We start from the raw sequence: 16899 nt of genomic DNA, 5'->3' as shown, positions 1-16899 counted from the left end.
GAGCTCGGGGTTGACTCTCCCTGTGACGTTGAGCAACCCCATGCATGTTGGAACAATAAACTTCTTGCCATTGCAATGATCTTTCATCAAGTTGTGTTTTGGGGGTTGCGCACCCAGGGTAAGACTTCTGGAGGTCTTACACTGGGGACTCATCTAGGATCGCACTCCCCCAGACCCACAATTGGGGGAGAGATTGGAGGTGTGCTTGAGCAGGTCTGTGTTACTTTCTGTTTCATGTTGTTCATGCCCTCTGTCTGTATTTGTCATTTGTAAGGTTGTTTTGGTCCTGGGAGGGGACCTACTGGTCTCAGGTTCTGGGGTCTTGGGAGAGACCCGTCTGGGTGATCGTTGTGATGGGTAGACATGCCGGGATGTCACAGGCCACGGGAAACTGGAGGACACTCCAGAATCCTGCTGGGAGGTTGGATTAGAGGCAGCCCTTCTCTACCCAGAGGTAGCTAGGATTCAGCTACTACATGGTAGGAATAGTATCAGGTTTCTGTGGGAGTCATGTCTAGGACACGTGTGTTGGTCTTGTTTGTCTTAGTTACTTTCTGTGGTATTACTTTGACGTTTTATCTGGACGAAACAATGGGACAGAAGACTTCTACTCCCATGACTATTACTGTTGGCCACTGGACAGACGTAAAAAACGAGGACACACAATTTGTCTGTTGAAGTTAAAAAGGGAAAGTGGCAGACTCTGTGTGCTTCAGAGTGGCCCTCCTTTCAGACTGGATGGCCGCCCGAGGGCTCCTTTTTTTTTAGATAAAATAAAAGAGGTTAAAGAGAAGATTTTCCTGGAACTCGGGGGACACCCTGACCAGTTTCCTTATATTGTTGTCTGGGAATATTTGGTCCTGTCACTCCCTTTGTGGGTTCACCTTTTTGTTTCACTTTCAGATCCAGGTCTGTCAGAGTCTGTGCTGTGAAAACTGAGATGGAAAAGAAGAGTATTCTGCCCTCTGGAGAAACAGATCTACTTCTTTTCAATCCCTCTCCCCCTTATTCCCCCACTCAGGCCCCAGTGCTGGCTCCACAGGGAAGGGCAGCTGCCCCAGAACCCATGCACCCTTGGCTCTGCCAGCACAGGCTCTCCAGGGGTCGGAGACAGGTGCACCCGGAGATCAGAGCCTGGCAGCTGGGACACAGAGCAGGTGGGTAGGAACCCCTGATGCCTCCATTTTACCCCTCTAGGCCCATGGCACCCCAGATGACCAAGGCAACCAACCTCTCCAGTATTGGCCATTTTCTTTGGCCAATCTCTATAACTGGAAAACTCATAACTCCTCCTTCTCTGAAAACCCCCAGGCTTTGACTAATCTTTTGGATTCTATTCTCTTCTCTCACCAACTGACTGCCAACAGTTGCTTCAAACTCTCTTCACAACGGAGGAGAGGCAACAGATCCTCCTTGAAGCTAGGAAGAATGTTACCCAGACCAGATGGGAGACCTTCCCTTCTGCCCAATGAGATAGATACTGGGTTTTCCCTTACTAGGCCTTCGTGGAACTACAACTCCCCTGAAGGTAGGGAGCACCTGAGGGTCTACTGCCAGATTCTAATGGTGGGTCTCTGAGGGGCAGCACGATGCCCCACCAATTTGGCCAAGGTAAGGGAAATGGTCCAGGGCTCGACAGAATCTCCCTCAGCATTCCTTGAGTACATTGATGGAGGTGTTCCACCCTATGACCTTACAGCAGAAGAATATAAGGCTACTGTTACTGTAGCCTTTATAGATCAGCCAACCAAGGATATTAAGAGGAAGTTGCAGAAGTTAGAAGGATTACAAGATAAGTCATTGAGGGAACTTGTGCAGGTAGCCGAGAAAGTGTTTTATAACAGGGAGACAGAGGAGGAAAAAGAAGAGAGAAGGCAGGAAGAACAGGAGGCTAGGGAGCTAAAAAGAGACATGAGACAAGAAAGAAATCTTCATAGAATCCTGGCCACCATAGTGAAAGAAGCTAGAGAGCCTCAGGAATCTAGTAAGATAGAACATGGCAACAGAAGAGAACCCCTGGCTAAAGACCAGTGTGCATACTGCAAAGGAAAAGGGCATTGGGCAAGAGAATATCCCAAAAAACCAAATTAAAGAGGAGCCCCACAACTCAAAGTATTGGCGGTACAGGAAGAAGAGAGTGATTAGTGGGGATGGGGTTCTGACCCCCTCCCCAAACCTAGGGTAACTCTCAGAGTGGAAGGGAAACCCACCTGTTTCTTGGTAGACACAGGAGCACAACACTCAGTCTTGCTATAAACTGATGGACCCTTGTTCCCCAAAAGATCTTGGGTCCAAGGGGCTACTGGGAGTAAACAATATCCATGGACTACCCAAAGAACAGTGGACCTAGGCATGGGCTGGGTATCCCACTAATTCCTTGTCATACCAGAATACCCCTACCTACTGTTGGGACAAGATCTTCTCACCAAATTGGGGGTCCAAATCCACTTCCTCCCCAAAGAGCCTGTAGTTAAAGGACAGAAAGGAGAGCCCATACAAGTCTTGACTGATAAACTAGAAGATGAGTATAAACTCTATGAGCACATAAGACCCCAAAATAAAGAAATGAAAAACTGGCTCCACAAGTTCCTGGAAGCCTGGGCAGAGATGGCAGGCATGGGGAGGGCCAAGTATCAGTCTCCTGTCCATGTAGAACTTAAAGCTCAGGCCTCCCCCATAGCAGTCTGGCAGTACCCTATGCCCAAGGAAGCTTGAGATGGGATAAGACCTCATATCCAGTGCCTCCTCCAGATGGACATTCTGAGGAAGTGTTCATCTGCTTGGAATACTCCTCTCCTTCCTGTGTGAAAACCAGGGACTGATGACTACCTTCCCATTCAGGATCTGAGAGGTAAATAAACAGGTAGCTGACTTACATCCAACAGTCCCCAATCCCTACAGTCTCTTGAGCACCCTGTCACCAGAACAGGTTTGGTACATGGTATTAGATCTCAAGGATGCTTTCTTCTGTCTAACCCTGTCCCCCAACCCCCGAGCCAAGAGTACTTCGCCTTCGAGTGGAAAGATCCTGAGTCGGGAACAACTGGACAGCTGGCATGAACCTGCCTGCCTCAAGGATTTAAGAACTCTCCTACCATCTTTGATGAAGCCTTACATCAAGATTTGGCTACCTTTAGAGCCCCCAGCCTGCAGGTAACCCTCTTGTAGTATGTGGACGACCTTCTGCTGGCTGCATCCAGCAGAGAACTGTGCCTACAAGGAACCAGACACCTGCTCGCTGAGCTTGGGAAATTGGGGTATTGAGCGTCGTCCAAGAAAGCCCAGATTTGCCAGCAACAGGTCAGTTACTTGGGTTACCTAATAAAAGAGGGACAACGGTGGCTCTCTGAAGCTAGAAAAGAGACTGTGATTCATATTCCCCCACCGACCAGTTCAAGACAAATTAGAGAGTTCCTGGGCACTTGGGGCTTTTGTAGACTGTGGATTCCAGGTTTTGCTGAATTAGCTGCCCCACTTTATCCCCTCACAAGAGATAAACATCCCTTTGTATGGGGAAATAAAGAACAACAGGCCTTTGATGCCATTAAGACTGCCCTAATGTCGGCCCCAGCTTTGTGCCTCCTGGATGTGACTAAGCCCTTCCATCTGTTTGTGGCTGAGAACAAAGGTATTGCCAAAGGGGTTCTTACTCAGAGATTGGGGTCCTGAAAAAGACCTTTGGTTTACCTATCTAAAAAATTAGACCCTGTGGCTGCAGGATGGCCTGCTTGTCTGCGCATAGTGGCTGCTGTGGTGTTACTGGTCAAGGATGCAGATAAATTGACTCTGGGGCAGAACTTGGTGATCTCAGTGATGCATATCCTAGAAAGTGTGGTTCATCAGTCCCTGATTGATGGCTAATGCTTGCATGACACATTATCAGACTCTGCTGCTCAACTCTGATAGAATAACATTCACTTAGCCTGCCAGTCTGAACCCTGCCACACTGCTACCAGATCCAGACTTGGAGCCTCCCATCCATGACCGTAAACAGGCACTAGCCGAGACCCACGGCTGGCATAAAGATCTGTCAGACCAGCCTCTCCAGATGCTGAAATCACATGGTTCACAGATGGGAGCAGTTTTGTAGAGGGAGGACAGCGAAATGCAGGAGCAGCAGTGGTTGATGGGCATAACATTGTATGGGCACAGGCCTTGCCTGAAGGGACGTTCACCCAGAAGGCTGAACTTGTTGTACTCACAAAAGCATTAAAATTGGCCGAGGACAAGAAGGTCAATATCTACACTGACAGCAGGTATGCCTTCACCACTGCACATGTGCATGGCACGATCTACCAGCAGCGAGGCCTCCTGACTTCAGGGGGCAAAGAAATTAAAAATAAGCCTGAAATCTTGGCACTGCTTAAAGCTCTGATGAAACCTGCAAAAGTAAGTATCATACACTTCCCAGGGCATGAGAAAGGAAACTCTCTAGTGGCCCAAGGAAATAACCAGGCAGATCAAGAGGCTCAGGCTGTAGCCACAGGTACTGTGCTCATGATGGCATTAAAAGGTCCTAGCATAGCAGATCCAAAGTTCAAATATATGGCTGAAGACCTGGCACTCATAACAAAATAACACGACAATTGGTTTAATGAAAAGACGGGCATTTGGCTTACACCTGAGAAAAGAGAAAATCTTACCCCAAGAAGCAGCTAAGACAATGATTAAGCAAATGCATCAGTGGACCCATTTGGGGTTAAGTAAACTAATTCAAACCATTTCAAAGACTAAGTATTATGTCCCAGGGCTAAAACACCTGGTGGAGCAAATTGTTCATGACTGTGTGCCATGTCAAAAAGTAAATGTTTATAGAAGCAAAGTTGACGCTGGAAAAAGACTCCGTGGAGATCAGCCTGGGGCCTACCGGGAAGTAGACTTCACTGAGGTAAAACCAGGAAAATATGGTTGGCTATCAGTATCTCCTAGTGTTTGTAGATAATTTTTCAGGATGGGTAGAAGCCTTTCCCACCAAGCAGGAGATGGTGTCGATAGTCGTCAAGAAGATACTGGAAGAAATCTATCCCCGATTTGGTTGTACCCAAGGTAATCGGGTCAGACAATGGCCTGGCCTTCATTGCCAAGGTGATGGGTCAGTGGGTGGCCAGGTATCTAGAGGTCAATTGAAAATTACATTTGCATTTCAGACCTCCAAGTTCAGGACAGGTAGAGAGGATGAATAGAACTTTAAAAGAGGACCCCCCCCCCAACCAAATTAACCATGGAGACTGGCGATGACTGGGTGGTGCTCCTTCTCTTGGCTCTTTTCTGAGTTAGAAATACCCCTTTCCATTTCAGCCTGACTCCTTTTGAGATTCTATTTGGGGCTCCCGCACCCCTGACGGTGCTGGGAGATGTGCTTGAACCCACATGTCATAGTAATAATGAGTTATATGCTAGGCTGAAAGGACTACAGCTGGTGCAAAAAGAAGTGTGGTCGCAGCTGGCAGCCACCTATGAGCCAGGGACCCCTGAGATGTCCCATTCATTCCAGGTCGGAGACTCAGTCTACGTGAGGCAGCATCGAGCACAGACATTTGAGCCTCACTGGAAAGGACCATACCTAGTGCTGCTGACCACCCCAACAGCCGGCAAGGTGGATGGAATAGCTGCCTGGATCTACGCATCCCACGTGAAGACAGCTACCCTGGTAAAATAAAAGGACAACACTTGAAACTGGACAGTTCAGACCACTGAGAACCCTTTAAAGTTAAAAGTTGTCAGGAGAACAGAAAATGAGACTCCTCCCCCTGACAATGGTACTATATTTTAGTTCTTTTCCTTTATGCCCATCTAGTGACAGCCCTCACGGGTCAAGTAACTTAATCAGGCAGGTGATACAGTATGGAGTGTATCCAAGGTTACTATACCCTACCAATGGTGGCCAGACCTGTTCCCTGACATCTGTAAACTAGCTGTTGGTGCCCCAGGATGGGAACCTAGAGGGATATTCTGATCTTCAAAGGGTTCCTTAAACCTGCACGCCACCATGGAACTGGCTCACTACAACCGGCACCTTTATGGGGGTTGCTGCAAGGACCGCTGGAGAAAGTTGCTCTGGAAACAGGAGTTCTATGTTTGCCCTGGGTCTCATCGATGAGGTCTCTCAATTCTAAGTGTGGGCGCCTTAACGAATATTATTGTAAAAATTGGGGTTGTGAGACTTCAGGACAGGTATATTGGAATGCTGAGTCAAGCTGGGACTATATCATGTAACTGCTAATTATACTCTCCTGAAGTGGTATAGAGTACCAGAGGAAGAGTGCAATGGGAGTGGGGTCAACCGCTTCCTATTTCTTTCATTGAGCAAGGAAAAAGGGCTGCAAATTGGGTAAGAGGGTATGATTGGGGCCTCAGACTTTATATTGATGGAAAGTATATAGCCAGGGATTAACATTTTTCTTCAGCAACATTCTCTGAGATCCATCTAAATAATTGCAATTATCAGTAGTTAATTCCTCTTTAGTACTCCAAGATCATGTTGGTACATAAATGGGTTGGTCACCCTCCTGGCGATGGAACAAAACACTGAGACAGCCTGTCTGTCTCAAAGGAGGGTAGGTGGGCAGACTCAGGCAGTAAAGGTGCTTGCTGCTAGTTAGCCTGATGACCTTTCCCTGTCAAAGACCTAAAGTCTCTAATGACAGAAACAGAGACCAACACCCACAAGTTGTTCTGACCTCCACATTTCATCAAGTCACACTCACACCCTCCCATACCCACACCCATGGACACAGATAGGGGGAGGGAGGAGAGAGGAAGAGAGGGAGAGAGAGAGAAAGAAGCTGGGCAGTTGGAGGTGTAACTTGGTGGTAGAGTGCTGTGCCTAGCATTCAGGGGGACCTATGCTCAATCCCCTACCCTGCAAAAAAAAAGAAAAATGCAAAAGGTTCATTTCATATCAGCCCATGGTTGTTTGGCCATGTTGCCAGGCTGAGGCAATCCATCACTGCAGGGACTGTGGGGTAGGTCATGATGCTTACCTCATGATGGCTGGGAAGTAAGGACACCACAACCCCCTCAAAGGTACCCAGATGCAGCCTCTTCAAGGACCAGCACCTCCGCATAGACCTCACCTTTTAAATGTCCCACCTAGAAAGCTTTAACACACGGCCTCCTGGGCTCCTGCAAATCTCAGCCACAGCAAAGCAGGTTTGTTTTGTAAGCCTTGCCAGTATCTGCTCTAGAAAGAGCAACCACTCTGCTTTCTCATCAGCAGTGGATGAGCAACTGGACTTACTTCATGGACAGACTCTCATGGTACTGCTATCTTATTCTTTATGTGTATTATGCTGTTATTTTAACTGACATTTTTCTAACAGCAAATGATACATTTCCCATATACTCATCTATGTATCCTTTTGTAGGAAATGTTTGATGATGTCTTTTCTAATTTAGTTGTTTCCTTCTTACAAAAATTTGTTAGCAAGTGTGTGTGTGTGTGTGTGTGTGTGTGTGAGAGAGAGAGAGAGAGAGAGAGAGAGAGTGTGTGTACGTGTGTGCACATGCATGTGCATGTATGTGTGTGTGAGTGGGTCAGAGGTAGATGTCACTATCTTCTGTGATGGCTTTTTCATCTTAGTTTTGGGGAACAGGGTCTCTCAGTGATCTTGAAGCTCTGTCTTGTCTAGTCTAGGGGGCGGGGTGAGGCTCTGTAAGGGCCAAATGCTAAGACCCACCTTGTGGCTCCACAGTTTTCTAGAATGCTGCCGTCTGTCTGGTATGGAGAGGAGGTAAGAGGATATGAATACAACAGCCTCACACATCCCCATAGTGTGTGGGTCCTGCGGCTTTACAGGTTAGCCTGAAAGTGAACCTGATATGCTGCCCTAACATAGAAACCAATCAGAGGTGTTCAGCAAAAACATTGAAAGAGGCAGGGTAAGTTACCAAGGGCTCCTATTAGGTAAGTAGTAAGTTCCGTGAGGATCTCCAGACTGGAAAGAAAAGCTGGACCCAAGGCTATATGAGGGCTATATAAGGCTAACTATGAAGACATTGGTGAGTTACAAGTAAGTGGATGGAAAAGGAAAAACATAGTGACATCCAGAGTCGTGTGTGTGTGTGTGTGTGTGTGTGTGTGTGTGTTGGGGGAGTCACACAGAGGCCTGGTTAATTGCACAGGGAGCAGTGATTGTGAACACTAAGGGGGATCATTGACACATAGAGGATGGACTAGTGGCACACAGAGAGGACAACAGGCACATGGAGGAAGGAACAATGTTAGCACAAAGGGGATCACTGAGGAGAGGACCATTGGCACATGGGGGAAGGACCATCAGTACAAAGGGGATCACTGATGGAGAGGACCATTGGCACATGAAAAGAGGAGCCCTGACAGAGAAGAGTATTGATTGGCACATGGAGGAAGGACCGTTGGCATGGGAGTTGTGGCTCTCTGGGGACCATGTGCCAATTGAGATGTCACTGCAGAGTGGGGAGTGGGGAGAGAGAACTCTGGCCTTTGGTAAATGGAGGCTTCTCCAAACAGGCCTTAAAGACTTTAAAAATTATTATTATTATTATTATTATTATTATTATTATTATTATTATCATCTTACATAGATGACCTTTGCTATCTGGCTGGATGTTCACCCAGTAGACAGAACATAGCTATGCCTCATTTCTTTGCCCATTGTCAATTTGTGTAAAAGACCAAAAATTAATGGTTTTTTTTTTTTTCATTTAGGTAGAAGAGATTTGCAGGCTGGAGAACGGGAGAAAAAAAAGTAGTACTCCATTTGTACTGTTGTCCAGGGACATAAGTATAAAAAATATTATGAATTCAAGAATCCTTGGTTCCTGCACAAACACGGAGAAATCTCATTTTCTTATCCACTGACCCTGGGCTCTGTGGCAGGGCTGGCTAAAGCATGATTATTTGTTACCTGCAAAGGCCCATGAGAACATGTCAAGCCCTGTTGGGACCATGGAACATGTTTAGAGTGGCTTAGAGTGGCCCTAGTGGGACAGTGTCCCAACTGAAGCACCTCTGCAGCCTAGCTGCAGTGTAGAAATCCCAGGACACTGTAGGGCCACCAACAGAGGGCTTGAGTATGTGATTGTGAAAATGTCACCGTCTTACATGTCTAATAGGCAGGAGTCTTCCTTATGTCTCCTATAAATGAGCCAGTTGCTTGGTTACTTCACACCGGCTTTGTTTGCAAAAAGGAGCTTACAGTGTCCCAGTTGAGCACAACCCATGCCATTTGTAGGGCAGTTTATTAAGTTTGGTTTCTTTATTCTCTCCCATGTGTATTTATGTAGCTCAGTTGTTTCCCTCTTAGGGAGGGTGGGAAGCTTTTTCAGTTCCTGCCAGTGGAGCTGAGTCTGTGGGACTGTGCTCCGCGGCTTTGGGGTCTGTAGGCCCTGCTTAGAAGAGTTGTCCTTCTGTAGCTCTTGGTTTGCAGACACACTAGTGGGAGCCCATCTTCTCTCATTTGCAGGTGGTAGGCCCAGTGGAGCAAATCACAAGGGCTGTGAGTAGACCTAAGGCAGGACCATATCTGCAGTGACATCATTCTTGACCACTCCACATACAGTCTGATTGCAGCTTCCTCTCCTCTTTGACTGGCACGTCTTATCCTCATTATTCTATTTGTCTTTCAGCTTTTACAATTCCACCCAGTACATTTATTGTTCACATGCATCTGTATGTCTAAAATACAAAATCCTCAATGGCTGGCATCTTTGTGAGCAAACCAGGGTATAAACACCCACAATTCACCGTGCTGTGAAGGGACCATTCAGTTACTGCAGAAGGGAGAAATCTTGGGAAGGAAGGATTCCCCCTGAAGCCCAAGGGAAGTCCCCAGTGGCAAGATTTGTGTTTGTTGTCACACTTACATGGTATGAGACATGAATATTAGAAGGTGCTTAGATCTTGAAGGCACAAGTCACTATTTGGGCTTAACTACGTAACTGTTCAGTTTATTTCTGGTGTTGTTAACCATTTTGTCAGCCTAGATGGGGTACCATCTAGGGACGATCCCTGTAAAGGCACCCTGTGACTGTGACATGCCCCTAGAGACACTTCATGACTCTATCATTTGTGACCTCTTAGCAACTGCATCTTTGGCTTTCATGTAATGTAATGAAATCCATGTAACGGAATCATGAATTGTGGTTAATTCCCCCAAATTCCTGGCTGCCTGCTATGGCTCAGAGGCGGTTTGAGTGTGTCCCCTAAAGTTTCATGTATTGGAGACTTGACCCCTGTCAAGGTACTGCTAAGAGGTTGTGGAACCCTTAAGAGACTGCTCATCAGGAATTATGCTTTTGGAATGAGTTGATATCATTCTCAAGGGATTGCTAGTTCCTCTGAAGGAAAGCTGCTATAAAAGAGCAAGACTAGGCCCTGGATCTGTCTGGGTTCATGTGATTCCAGGAGTGCATACCTCTGCCATTGTAGTGTTGGCTGCCTTGAGAACACGGGGTGGTGGGGCTGGAGAAATGGTTCCACTGTGTGTACTACAGAAGTGAATGTGTGTGCCAGGCAGGTGGCTGTTTGTGCTACACTGTTGACTGTGTGCTACAGAGGTGATTGTGTGTACTAGGGAGGTGACAGTGTGTGATAGGGAGGTGACATTGTGTGTGAGGGAGGTGACTCTGTGTACTAAGATGGTGACTGTGACCCAGAGGTGACTGTTTGAATTAAGGAGGTGACTGTATGTGATAGTGAGGTAACTGTGTGTGCTGCAGAGGTGACTGTGTGTGGTTGGGCGGTGGCTGTGTATGCTACAGAGGGGGAGTGTGAGTGACAGTGAGGTGCTGGGTCCCAAAGAGGTGATACAGAGGCGTTTCACCAATAAAGGCTAGGCTCACAACCGAAATGTAAGGAGAACATCGGAGGTCTCATTTTTGGGGCTGCCCAATCTGAGATGATCTGCCTTCAAAACTGAGATGTAAATAACCCTCTAAGTTTCCTATAATCAGGTATTTGCTGAATTGACAGGAAAGAGTCAAAGACATCAGCCCTTTCCAGTGGGTTGTGTAAGCTGAAGCAAAGCTGTTCTTCCTTCCAGGTAGCTTTCACTGAGGGTCTTTATCACAGCAACAGAAAGCAAACTGGGATGGCTGACTGGGTTTCAGGAAGAAGCCACAGGTCAATGTTGGCAGACGTGTTGGAGCAGTAGGGCCAAGGAGACAGCATCCTGTCTGATCCTCCCGGTGAATCACCTTCACGGTTTCCTGTTGGTCCTGGGACAGAGGGGGAGGTAACGGGAGATGGGGAGGAGAAGGAGGGGGAGGGGAAGGAGGGGAAGGGAGAGAGGGAAAGGAAGGGAGAGAGAGAAAGAGGGAGGAAGGTGAAGAAGGAGAGAGAGAGGTGAGGCGGGAGGAAGGAGAGAGAGACAAAGCAGGGGTAGAGATTGTCTAAGAACTTTTATTAGTCCTGCCTTTCAATTTCCTGTGTTCATGGACTGGTACTCATTCCTTTAATGCATCACAGTGAATACAAGAATGGTGTCTGGAAATGAAATCTCCAGCCCATTTCTGCCTTGAACCTTGGCCAGAAACCTTCCCTGTTCTCTCAAGAACAACAGCAGTCTTCAGGATTCAGCTATAGACATCTTATAAGGAAATGGTCATTAGTAAAAGCTAATGGATATACATTGCTAAATATATTGACATAGACATTATTTTGAAACCTTTACTATAGGAAATCTGTTCCTCCCCCAACCCCCATCCCCAACCATGGACTCTGAGTACTAGAAGTTCATAAATCAACAGTGCCACCCCTTGTGAAGACCTGCGTCCCACTCTGTGTGCTAGCAAGGTGACTGCACCCCTGGTTCTGGTTCCAGTCAAGTTGATGCTGTGAGAAGGGTAGAGGAGGGGAGGAGAGGGGATTGGGGGGGGGGGGGATGGGAGGAGAGGAGCCTGTACCTCACACCAGCAGGAGGCTGTCTTGTTTTTAGATGGAGGTGTGCTGTTGATTATGCCAACGGGAAACAGTGGGCTCAAACTGCAGGTCTCATTCCTTTCCCTTCAGTAAAGACAGGCGACTGTTGATCACTGTCCACGGCCCACTAGAAAGAGGCAGGAAAGTGAGAAGATACAGTGTCTAGAATGTTCTTCCTGAAGGGATGGGCCTGTCTTTGGGGAGGTTGCCAGTACAACTGATTCTTTCCCTAAATTTCTCTTTTTAAAAAAGATTTATTTATGTATTTTATGTATGTGAGTACTCTGTAGCTGAACAGATGGTTGTAAGCCATCATGTGGTTGCTGGGAATTGAGTATAGGACCTCTGCTTGCTCTAGTCAACCCCACTCACTCAGTCCCTGCTTGCTCCGGCCCAAAGATTTATTTATAGAACTCAGAACCTTCAGAAGAGCAGTCAGTGCTCTTACCTGCTGAGCCATCTCCCCAGCCCTTTCCTCTAAATTTCAACTGTGGGTCTAAAACTGATTTTTTTTTTAATCAAGCCATATATGTCCACGGATGTACTCCTGTCTCACCTGGTCACGCTTGGAAATTTTACACATTTGCATATTTGCACTGTTGCTTGAATGACTATGAGGGACTCCAGAGCATAAAGATCTTCAGTGGTGGCAAATTTTCAGGATGTAAGGTTTGTTTTGTTTTGTTTGGAGAAATAGCCATGTGTTTGTTGATATGAACTGAAGGTAAGTAATGAGGACACAGCCACCTGCTACACTCACTGTGGGAGGTCTGGAAAGCGGTGACCTTGCCAGAGTGAACCTGGACAGAAGCATTAGCTGCTATTTTCTGTAGGACTTTTTTTTTTAAAAAGAAAATTATTTATTTTATTTTGCGTGCATTGGTATTTTGCCTTGGTATTTTGCCTGCATGCATGTCTATGTGAGGGTATCAGACTATCTGGAACTCCAGACCGTGGTTGGAAGATTGGTTGTATGTGGGTGTCGGAAACTGAACCCAGATCCTCTGGAAGAGCGACTGGTGGTCTTAACTGCTGAGTCATCTCTCTGACTCTTAAGCTGGCTCTTCTGGATTCTTTAGAGCACACTAGACATCTTTACAATGGTGTGTTTGATTTGAAAAAAAAATGGAGAAGCAGGGACAGGAGAGATGGCTCAGCATTAAGAGCACTGGTTGCTCTTCCTAAGTTCCCAGCACCTGTATGGCAGCTCACAACAGCCTGTACTCCAGTTCCAGGGGATCTGACACTGCCTTTTGGACTCCTTGGACACTGTATGCATGTGATAAACATATGAAAATCAAGCAGAACTCATAAAGTAACAAAATTAAATTTAAAATGGAGAGAGAAGATAGTAATTTCACTGTAGGCCTTCTTTCCAATATATTATTCATGGTGCTTCTGATCCCTTGTCATATCAGAAGGACACTTCCGTTCTCCAGTTTTCCAACCTCTAAAATGAGAACAATGGAGCTTACCTCATGCACTGTTTCTAAGAGTTGAGGGAGATGCTAAATGAAAGTTGTCAGCAATAGTGGGGTAGACTCCACTTAACCCAACATCTGAGTATATACTCTGTGATATAACGCTAAAATATATGATTCAGTGTGTGTGTGCGTGTGTGTGCGCGCGTGCGTGTGTGAGCAAGCCCATATAGTGTGTCCTCCTATATTGAATTTTCTAGCTCTCTCTCCTTGGCAAGTAGAGGCATTTGGCAAGTGATACTACCATTGGCCAGTAGGTGGCAGAAGCTGTCCGTCATGGACACTAGTTTGGTTCCAGTCTCAGAAAGGGAAGATCTTTCCCTAATCTAGCCAGGGCTTTATGGCAATGCTTAATCACATGGCAAGGAACATGCAATAACTACTGGTATTTCTGTAAACACACATGCTAAGAAGCAGCTGCTAGCTAGGGAGGAGGGAACATTCAGTCAGAGGTCTCCTGAGGACAATCTATATAAGGAAAGCCCTATGAGGGTTTTGTTTTTGTTTGTTTTTTTAAATCCATCAGCCAGTCAACCTTCCTGACTCATTGAAAGAAACATCTATAATCCAGAAGACAGTGATAATACATGTTGTGGATTATAGTGTGGTTGACGGCTGCCTGTCTCCTCCACTCCCCTCACGGCTCCAATCCTGGTGTCAAGATCACCTACAGAGTGTGCCTGCAGGATTCGGTGCCTTCCGCACTGTTGCATGTGCTTGCTTCTTCTCTTGTCCTGGCAACTTGCCGGAGTTAGGCCTTTCTCGAGAGGAAAGTTTATTTGAACTTCATTCTACCATTACTAAAATTGGCACCAAATAGATCTGTAGCTGAAGACACATCTCAGCCAAACAAAAAGTGGAATCTGCCGAACACTGGGCAACAAAGGATTCAGTGCGTGCAGAAACTTTGCACAACAATTGTTAACGGTGGGAAAATACACAAGAGTATGACACTCATCATCTCAGGGTTATTTATCTGTATACAGGGCCCTGCAGTGTAGCCCAGGCTGAACTCCAGTTTGTAATCTCTAAAGCCCTGGGATTGCAAGCATTCCACCAATCCCAGATACCTTCACCACTCAAAGGTATTTAGTTGAGTAGTGCTAAGTACTCTCACATAATACAGAACTGTAGCTTACATCCATTACACTATTTGGTAAACACCAGAGGTGCCTTCAACAGCCACCAACAACTACCATCCAGATCTCTATCTCTAGGAACATGACTATTCCAAGTGCCCCATATAAATGGAATCATAGAGTACTGGTCATTTTATGATGGGACTTTTTATGTATTATGTATTACATATGATGTATTATACATTCTTGTTTTCTCTATATGTTTATTTTTAAAAATAATTTTTTATTGTTTTATTTATGTGTCTATGTGTACATATATGCATGCGAATGTGTGTGTGTTTGTGTATATGTGTGTATGTATATATGTATATTCCCATGGAGGTCACAAAAGGTTGTTGGATCCCTGGAGCTGGAGCTACAGGTGGCTGTGGGTCTGTGGAATTGAACTCCTCTGCAAGAAGAGCAAGTTCTCTCATCTCTGGGCCTCTCCAGCCCCTGAGACGATTAATGTTATATACCACCTTGACTGGGCTAAGGCGGGACCAAATAGTTGGCAGACATTGTATCTGGATGTAGTTAGTTTCTGGATGAGATTAGCATTTGAGTCTGTAACTGAGCAAAGAGGATTCACCTTCAACAACAGGGATAGGAATCACCCTGTCTGCCCAGGGCCCAAATAAACCAGATGGAAGAATGGTGCACAATCTCTTCCTGAACTGAGATGTATCTTCTCCTGAGTCTGCACTTCGAGGCTACTTATTCTCAGACCTTCAGACCTGAGGGCTCTTCACCCCTGCATCCGCAGGCCTGGGCTTCAACGAGCCACCACTCATCAGAGCTTCGTGGGTCAGGATGGTGGTACCTTGCCGTAATCCCAGCTCTGAGGAACGGAGTCATAAGAGTCTTTGGGCCAATCTGGGCTACATAGCAAGACGCCAACAGTATCAACAACAAAGGAGTGCATGGCCCAATAGCATCTGCAGCTGTAGAATGCAAGGCAGTCTGAGAAATGAAAGTCTCCCCTCAAAGCTACAATGTTGAGAGTGTAAGAGCTAAATGGAGACTGGGCTCCATCCCTGCATGCTTTATTATCTAGTTTAAGTTTCTCCTCATCACAGCTCTTTCCCTGGTGAGTTAAGCAATCACGGCAACATGGCTAGGGGTGTAGGAAGTAAGAAGGGAGTTGAGGCCAGGCCCTGGACAAGGATCCCTGGGGAACTCAAAGACTGCATATACTTCACCGCCTGACCTTCAGCTGCCCTCTTCTGCTTTCACATAAACTCATCAGTTTGATCATAAAAGCCTAACACCTTCTGTGGCTTTCGAAATGGGCATGTGGGCAGTGTTTAGCAGGGACTGAGGATCCTGGCTGGGTTCCAGGGCAGCCATTTAGGGACTAGAGGCCGCAACCTTTAATTTGGGGGCCACTGTGGTATTGTTGGTATTATTCAGGGGTTTGGCTTCAAGAGACTCAGCACTGGTGTCTGTGTTATTTCACAGGGATTGGTACCAACTGTTGGCACGTTCTGTGGTAGTGTTGGTCCCCCTGCTTGCTAGCATCTTTCCAGTGAGTGGGGTGGTGGGAAGAGCCTGTGGTCAGTTTGCTGACTTATACATCTCAGCTGTGGTGCCTCTCACTCTTGCTCAAAAATTTTCCCAGGCTCCGTACACGTGCGACATCTGGAAAAATAACAAACCAACGTTCAGTGTTTGTCCTCTAAGTACATAGAAGCGTCATGGCTTGTTTTCTAGTGAGGAAGAGAGAGTGAGAGAGAGAATCTTGGCATATCTTACAGGGATGCCATGTCTCCATAGCTCAGCGTGTATGCTTGTTATCCCTCATCCCCCAGCATCCAGGGGAAAGTAGGGTGGAACAGTGTCTGCATGTAGCTTCTGCTTATCTTCCTGTTGACCTTAGCTCATCTCTGGACTTACAAATACCTAATATAAGACAAAATGCTGTGTAAATGTTTTCAGGCTGCTAACTGTAGGGTAGTGGTATATTTTACTGTGGCGTCACTATTTTTATTGATTTTTCTTCTATTCAATTCCAGTGGATTGAATCCAAGGATGTAAAAGCTGCGGAGATGGAGGCTCCCTCTTCCTTTGGAGGGCTCTTTTCCCCTCTTGTCTATTATGCCCTGAGGAAGAGGCTCACAGCTTGTCAATTTCTCTGCCTTGGGACAGTTCGTGTGCATTGCTGTGGGTTTCCGAAGATCACTTAATTGGAACACTATGGATTCTGGTTATTGTACACGTGTTGTCATGCAGCCACCAGTGACAAGTGAGACACACAGCATGCCACCACCTCACACAAGGTCCCTGACTATTTCTGCAATCCTGCTCTTATCCTTGGGCCCGACAGTCAGGGACCTGTTCTCCATCACACGGTTCTGTCTTTTATAAAATTTCATATAAACGACACCAAGCAACATGT

At 46.4% G+C, this 16899-nt stretch overlaps 1 long non-coding RNA gene across 10 annotated transcripts in view; it reads left to right on the top strand.

Moving 5' to 3' along the window:
* The window catches only part of Gm36203, a 21761-nt gene extending 4862 nt beyond the window's left edge, over window positions 1-16899 (top strand). For 2 of the 10 annotated variants that reach the window (XR_001783455.2, XR_001783462.2), the window contains 8 exons: window positions 904-909; window positions 1022-4389; window positions 5495-5650; window positions 11025-11169; window positions 11660-11776; window positions 12426-12571; window positions 15268-15507; window positions 16517-16899. This is a non-coding gene — a long non-coding RNA (predicted gene, 36203). Of the gene's footprint in view, window positions 1-903; window positions 4390-5494; window positions 5651-11024; window positions 11217-11659; window positions 11777-12425; window positions 12572-15267; window positions 15508-16516 lie in introns of all 10 variants that reach the window. The other 8 variants (XR_001783459.2, XR_001783461.2, XR_001783463.2 and 5 more) reach the window with 8 other exon arrangements.

The sequence above is a fragment of the Mus musculus genome, chromosome 2, assembly GCF_000001635.26.
Source record: "Mus musculus strain C57BL/6J chromosome 2, GRCm38.p6 C57BL/6J".
Lineage (NCBI taxonomy): Eukaryota > Metazoa > Chordata > Mammalia > Rodentia > Muridae > Mus > Mus musculus.
Note: the sequence above shows the minus strand (reverse complement) of the source record. Positions and strands in the feature narration are given on the sequence as shown.